The following is a 7,610-nucleotide window of genomic DNA, read 5'->3' as shown; positions in this document are numbered from 1 at the left end:
AATTTTTATTATTTATATTTTAATTTTATTCTATGTTTGTTAAATAAGGAAAAAAAAAATAATGAAAGATGAATTGGGATGAGAAAGAAATTATGGAAAAAAAAAACATTAAAAGATAATAGGATAGAAAGTAAAAATAAAAGGACAAATATATAAAACAGAAATATTATGTATTGCTATTATATATTATACATTTACTGTACAATGAATATAATAATTATGAAAAAATTAATGCCGTCTATGTAGCAACCCAATACAGTTAGGCAAGCACATCGTTTTTCAATATATAGTTCTTCTTTTCTTATAATAGGCAAAGCCTTTAAAGTGCCTGGTGAGAAAAAAAGTGTAGTTTATATATTTTATTATATATCTGCTATCATACTTATATATAGAGATAAAATTAACTCTTATTTGATTTTTTTTTTTTTTTTTAAATTTGATCGAAATATAAAATAATAACTTTGTTGTAAAGAACAGTGATAAAATGTATGGATAAATATATGGAGATCGTTCCCTAAAAATTTTCCTAGCCATATTAGTTAGTTTAGTGAGAGTGAAACTCAATTAAATATTTACGAAAGTAAATTGCTGGATTATGTCACTTAATCAATGTATGAATAGGAACTAATGCCTAACCCAAGTAGTAACTTGCAGTAGCAACGCCACCGCTTGCAGCCCTTACCGAACTACATCCACCAGAAATAAGAAATTCAAACGAGCGTAATGTTTACATTTAAAGAAGATGTTTCAAGGTGCATCCAAAAGTAACGAAAAGAAACATCATTAATTCAAGAAGACCCCAGCTCAAACAATACATAACCCGACAAAGCCCATAAGCAAGGCGCAACTCCCCGGAGCGGGCAGACGCCATAAGGAATTAAGTTCCATTATTCGTAGAAATCGGATGCAAGAACCATAAAGAGGACTACTTTACACCGAGATAAAACTCCGTCCCCCCTCCCCGCGGAGCGTAGAACTAAATGTGCGTTGGCACTCATAATTCTGTTTTTGCGGGAGGGTGCCGCTACCTTACAATAACACCGAGCAAAAAGTCTTCCTTGTGGGACCTATTAGCGATATTTACTGTTTGGAAACTGATCGCATTCCACCTGAGGAATTATTCCTGAGAGCTAGAGGCAATAACCCGAAGAACATTTTCATATTGTAAACTTCTTAAATTGGTCATGCTCTTCGAGATAGCCCCCCTTCCTAAAAGATTTAGGTACATTCTTCGCCTCATTGCCTTCGAACTCAAAGATATCCCCTTTATATTTGTGGTTACGATCATTTGTGTTAGTTACCCACTGCTAGTACTAATTTATAAGAACTTGAACTAAAACTTCGTTGAAAATAAAGCCTTACTTAGCTAAACATAAAAATGGTCGTTTTATTGGATCCTTCGTCCTATGGTTTCTACATAAATGAGAATCCTACAAGCTTCAATAGTCCAGAATATCCTTTCCCAAAAGAATACAGTGTAACCTGTATAACAAGGTACTCGAGGTACCTAGGATTCTGTATCACTTTACCCAGTTTTCCAAATGGGCAAGTTTAAAGTAATAGTTGTCTCAATTATAGAGGATCCCGCTGATGAAGGTGAAAGCTACAGTTTTTCATTTATAGAGGTGAATATAGCAATAAAAATGTATACTTTGTGTTTTTAAATGTGAATACTTGTATTATTAAAAACAATATAAAAGTTAAGGTTTAAAATAATCAGTTTTAATTATAACACATATATCATTTATATCACTAAAAATCAGTTATTAGGCTTTGAGGTGTTTCTCCTTAAGGAATTTCTCGATTTCTTTAACTTGATCAAATATGCCAGGATTATCAATAATGGACATCAAAAAATATATATGTAAGGTTTCTGATACATTTTCTCCTCTCAGTCTCTTCACGTCTCTCTTCTCCTGTAGTACTAGAGCCGGTGAGAAAAATAAGGCAGTTATTTCACCCCAATTTTTTATTACATTAATGAAAACTATGTATAATTACTAGTCTAAATTGATGTGTCTGCCAAGTATAGGTAGTCTGCTGTTCAAAACGTTAAAAAAATTAACTTTCCATTCAGAGCTATAAATATATAAGTTATTGATTGATTAACTATAAATTGATATAAGCTATCGTTAAAACAAACCTAAGAGAAAACATTTAAATTAGTTCAGATTAAATTTGCTAAAATATGAGCACTAATATATCTATTTATGAACAATAGTTCCCGAAATACAAACTTTTAAAACAGCAGCATTTCATAAAATGTATACTAAAACATCAGTAGTTGGTAAATTTATTTTGAGAAATAAATGAGAAATTTATATCTCAAGAACCACAAGATGTACAGATGTCTGCCAGCACACAAATTAAAGCCAGTTAAATGTAATATAAAGTAATTTATAAAATTTATCTTTTTATGACATTTGACAAAATTAATTTACAAAATGTTATTTTTAGTTATTCGGATAAGATTTTTGAAAACATAAATATCAGAAAACATAAGACGTACATATGTCTGCCAGCACCCAAAATAAATGTAATTGAACTTACTATAAAGTTCATGTTACGTATATTTCTATGGGGTAGTAGTTTTTATGAAATTCGCATATGAATATAAATTGCCTGAACTCCTATGAATTAATTAATTTTAGCATATATCATGAAAACTACTACTCCTGCAAAGATAAATGTCATAAACTACATTATATTTCATTAAAGAGGCTTTAATTTGCGTAATAGACATATACACTACTTTATATGATGTTATCTTTAATTTTCTAGTGTAGTTGGTAGCTCATATGGAGCTACGAATGAAAATCTTTTTTTTTTTCGTTTTGAAACTGTATCCATTTTTTATTCCCACCTACCTATACTTGGCAGACTCATCAATTTAGACTAGTAATGATACGCAGTTAATAACTGCCTTTATTCTCCTCTTGGGCTCACGTGCAACTTAATCTATTTCAAAATAGGAAGAAAAGCAAGCAGGAACAATATTGTCAATAGTGAGCTCTTCTGAAAGAAAAGCCTGCTCTGCTGTTCATTTTCTTTTTTCATTAATGTACTGAGAAAGAAATTTTATTCTTTTGAATAATTCTATAAAAGATAGATTCGTTAGACTTCAAGCTTCAAGCTTTCTGGATCAATTTATAATGCAATCTGCAAATTATATTTATTATAATTTCAAATTTAGAAATCAAATTTGTATTTTGCACATAAATATTAAAATTCTTTAACGATATCGGCTTGAACATAGAGGAAAACTTCATTAACTCTCCAGTTTTTTTGTTTGTTTTTTTAGAAACCAAATATTCAGATTTATTTAACATAGTAAACAATTAAATTGATAAAAATCAGTGTATAGGTCTGAGCAGGTAGATGAAGTTTCCAAAAAACTGCTGTAAATAAAAAAAAATTGAATAAATAAGTAATAGCTAGTAATAATTAGCAAGCTAATAACAAACCTGTACCTTGAAAATTATTAAAAATAAGTGATTGTAAAATTTAAATCTGATTAAAAATAAGGTTTTGACTTTTTTATTAATCCATATTTTACTTAAAATATTTATATTTTGATAAGTGACATTTCAAATTATTAATATTCTTTAATTATAAAACTGGTTTATATATTTTATTTGGTTTATTTTAGGTATTAAGAATGTGATAATATGCAACTATAAAGAGGTAAACCTAGATAATTTGCTGAATACACTTACAGAAAAAATTGTCTTCGCAAATTTTTAAATACTACAAGATTAAAGAATACCTTTTTTTTTGCAGCTTTCAGGTTTTTTGTTAAAGGCTGGAGATGGCTTAATTTTTTTTATAAATAAGGGTTTATGAATTCCCTATTTTCAAATCCAAGGAAAAATGAATATGAAACGAGAATCTAAGATTTTTAGAAACGAGAAATAACGTATGTTCCTGAGGTATAAACATCAATAATTATATATTTCAGATAGCATATAAAACCTAATCTCTGACAGATAACATTGATATAAAAAAATAAAATCTATGGTTATCTATATCTATGGCCCTAAGCCATAGATACAGTATAATAATATCATATTAACAATTATATACATTCACATAATGATTAAAAGAAAATAAAGAATACAATGAAGTAAGAAAATAACAGATTATTGAGATATATAGGTAGTACCGGATAAAAATACATAGTATAAGAAGATAAAAATAGTATGAGAACAAGTAATATAAATATTAAGGAATAAAGAAAAATGAAACAATAAACATAAGAAAATTCAGTAAGTAATATATGCACTAAATGAAAATTATTTAAAAATTAAAGATATATAAGAAAATAGAAAGAAAACGTAAATATAATTAATTAAATGTGTAAGTAAAATAACAGAATTAAAGAAGTAAAAAAAGTTATATAAATCAAAAGTCTTAATTATTGTAAATAACAATAATTAAATGTGGTGAATATGAATATGAAAATATAGTTAGTAAATGCATTTAATAAATGAAAATTATTTAAAATTAAAGATATTAAAAAAAAATAGAATGAAAACATATATGTATTTAATTAAAAGTTTAATTAAAATAGCAGAATTGCTAAAGTAAAAAATAAAGCTATATATGACTAAAGTATTAAGTATTATAAATGATAATAATTAGATATGGTGGAAATGAATATGAAAATCTAGTTAGAAAATATATTTGAATAAATGAAAATTATTTAATATGGAAGATTGAAGAAATAGAAGGATAATTTATACGTAAATAATTAAATGTGCAAGTAAAATAATAAAATTGCAAAAGTAAAATATAAAGTTACATAAGACTAAATGGTAAATATTATAAATGATAATAATTAGATGTGGTGAATATGAAAATGAAAATCTAGTAAGTATGTATGTACTAAATGAAAATTATTTAATTTTAGAGATTTTTTAAAACATAGAATGAAAACGTATATGTATTTAATTAAAAGTTTAATTAAAATAACAGAATTGCATAAGTAAAAAATAAAGCTATATATGACTAAAGTAGTATTATAAATGATAATAATGAGATATGGTGAAAATGAAAATCTAGTTAGTAAAAGTATATAATAAATGAAGATTATTTAAAATTAATTTTCAAAAAAACTGACTTATCTGCATGAGATGCTCCTGTAATAATTTATAAATAACTTCTCAAATTAATTAAATTATAAAAAAAATTATGCTCTGTAATTAGGTGATAACAGAGTCATAACCTGTTGAAGGTTGGTTTTATTGTTATTATTGTTGATGGATTTAGTAAAAAAAAAGAAACAAACAAGTTTTTGAGTTTAGATTGTATTTTTTGTAACATGGTAAATTTGAATGAAACTATGATGATGTTAATTTGAAGTTTGTTTTTGTTTTGGAGAATATATGAAATGAGCAATTAGCCTAGAAATGAAAGAATTTTTTTTTTAATGAATTGTGAATAGGAATAGGGTAATAATGTGAAAACAATCTTTAGGTTGTTTTCTTGATAATGGCTAAAAGAAGATTAAAATAAAATGTTGGGAGTAAATTGGATCATTTGTAGTTGGAGTTATTATTATTAACCACTCTCAAAAATTAATCAATAAATAAATTAAATTAGTAAACTAAGTACCCTAAACTTTTTTTAATATGTATTTCAATATTTTGTCTATTAAAAGAAGAAATGTTGACTTTTGATAGACAACTCCTCGATTTTGTCCTATATAACTAGTGAACGTAGGGGACTAGATAGCACAACCGTTCTAATTTGGGTTACGTTGCCTCAGGTTTTCGTTATTTAGTGCAACAGTGCCTGGCGAACGTGGAGTGCTGGCGATAAGGCGATGACAAGAGGATAGAAGATATGATAACGAAAGTGGATAGACAAAGGCGGGGCGGCAGATTGTGTTGTACCGCGGCAGGATTACGGCCCAGGTAAGTGGACGTCCATCCTAGTTTGCCTTTTCAATGCTTATCGGTCTGACCTATTGCACAACATTTCGCTCCTTATCTTCCGAGTTATGCAGAGAATGCCATCCCGGGATCTTTTACTGTGGCATAAATCTCCTTATCTAGTGTTTGACGAGAGTTCTTGTCGCCGCTGTACTGTTTAGACACAGTTTTCTCAAAGGTAATCTGCGGATAGGCAGTATAGTTTGAGATATTATTAAGCCTATTTGATCTAAGATAATAAGGAATCGTGTGCACCCATTGATTTGATTTGTTTACTCTATGATGTTATCTTTACATCATAAAAAAACTGTTGGTACATAAGAAGTCCAAACACACATAATTTCAATATTCCGGGTGGAAATAAATGGCATAAATCGACTCATATATTGACAACAGTAAGTATTTGGAAATAATATAATTGTAATGTATAGTAGAAGAGATTTTCAATTTTCTTTATTAATTATTTTTTAAAGTTATTCTTTTCTATTCGATTTATTTCCAAAAGAACAAAAAATAAATATGTGTAAGAATTCAAAGAACTGATCGATCGATAATCAATAAATCCGATAATTTATTATTATTATACAATCCAAAAAAGATTTTCGGATATTTAATACATTAATTAATTGATTACAAATTTTAGGAACGTAAATATTTCTACCATGATAACCTTATTCCGGGCAGCAACAGTAGAAAAAATAGTCAGAAAGACTGAAATATGAACAACAGTAAATATTAAAAGCCATTTTAAATTTTTATTATTAATTAGTTTTCTAAATCAAATAGAAAACATTACACAGTTTTGTATAAGAATTTGTGTAAAAATTCAAAGTGGTGATCAATAGATTGATAAATGAATGAGTAATCATACCGTTGCCAAATTAAAATAATAATTTTATTCATATTAATTAAAAACTGAATACAATAAAACGCATATATTTCTAACATAATTACATTATTCTGGGCAACGACAGCAGACAAAATAAACAGAAAGACTTGAATGTAAACACCAGTAAATATTTAGCTATGTTTATTACATACCATTTTAAATTGTCTTTATTAATTATTTTTTTAAGCTATTTTTCTCTATTCGATTCATTTCGTATAAGAACAAAAATAAATCTGTGGAAGAATTCAAAGAATGGATCGATGGATTGATAAATGTACGAGTCATCATACTGTTATTATAATACTTTAGTTCATATTTTATATTAGATACTTATAATAGAATTATTTGCACATCGCTATGGAAATATAATAGATCATTTAATTAGTTAAAAACTTAACGCAATAAAAAAATAAATAAACTCAGCAACAGCAGACAAAATAAATACAAACAACAGTAGTTATTTGGCTAAAATATAGTATTAACGTTCTGTAGAAGCGATTTTCAATTTTCTTTATTAATTAGTTTTGTAGGCTATTTTTTTTCTATTCGATTTATTTATTTGAAGTGAGAAAGAGTCTGTGGATTGGTAGTATACCTTTAGATATAATTAAGATTATTTCATTAAAGATAAGAAAGATTCATTCTTACTGGTTGATTTGCTTTCCTTCCTATACATGGATGTGTAATTCAAAAGCTGTATGTGTGAAAATACCATATACATTATTTTTATTTGTTTAATAAATATTATTATATTATATAATAAAGAACCTATTACATCATTTTCAATT

The 7,610-nt window shown here is 27.0% G+C and overlaps 1 protein-coding gene across 1 annotated transcript in view; it reads left to right on the top strand.

The window, feature by feature from the left end:
* Positions 1 to 5,832: 5,832 nt before the first annotated feature.
* LOC106681736 (uncharacterized) overlaps positions 5,833 to 7,610 on the top strand; it is a gene marked incomplete in the record, with an annotated part of 21,548 nt that continues 19,770 nt past the window's right edge. The window contains 1 exon segment of the mRNA XM_067050501.1: positions 5,833 to 5,915.

This window comes from Halyomorpha halys, unplaced genomic scaffold (genome assembly GCF_000696795.3).
Source record: "Halyomorpha halys isolate HHAL.00 unplaced genomic scaffold, Hhal_1.1 Scaffold362.1, whole genome shotgun sequence".
NCBI lineage: Eukaryota > Metazoa > Arthropoda > Insecta > Hemiptera > Pentatomidae > Halyomorpha > Halyomorpha halys.
This window is presented reverse-complemented; position numbering and strand designations above follow the sequence as displayed.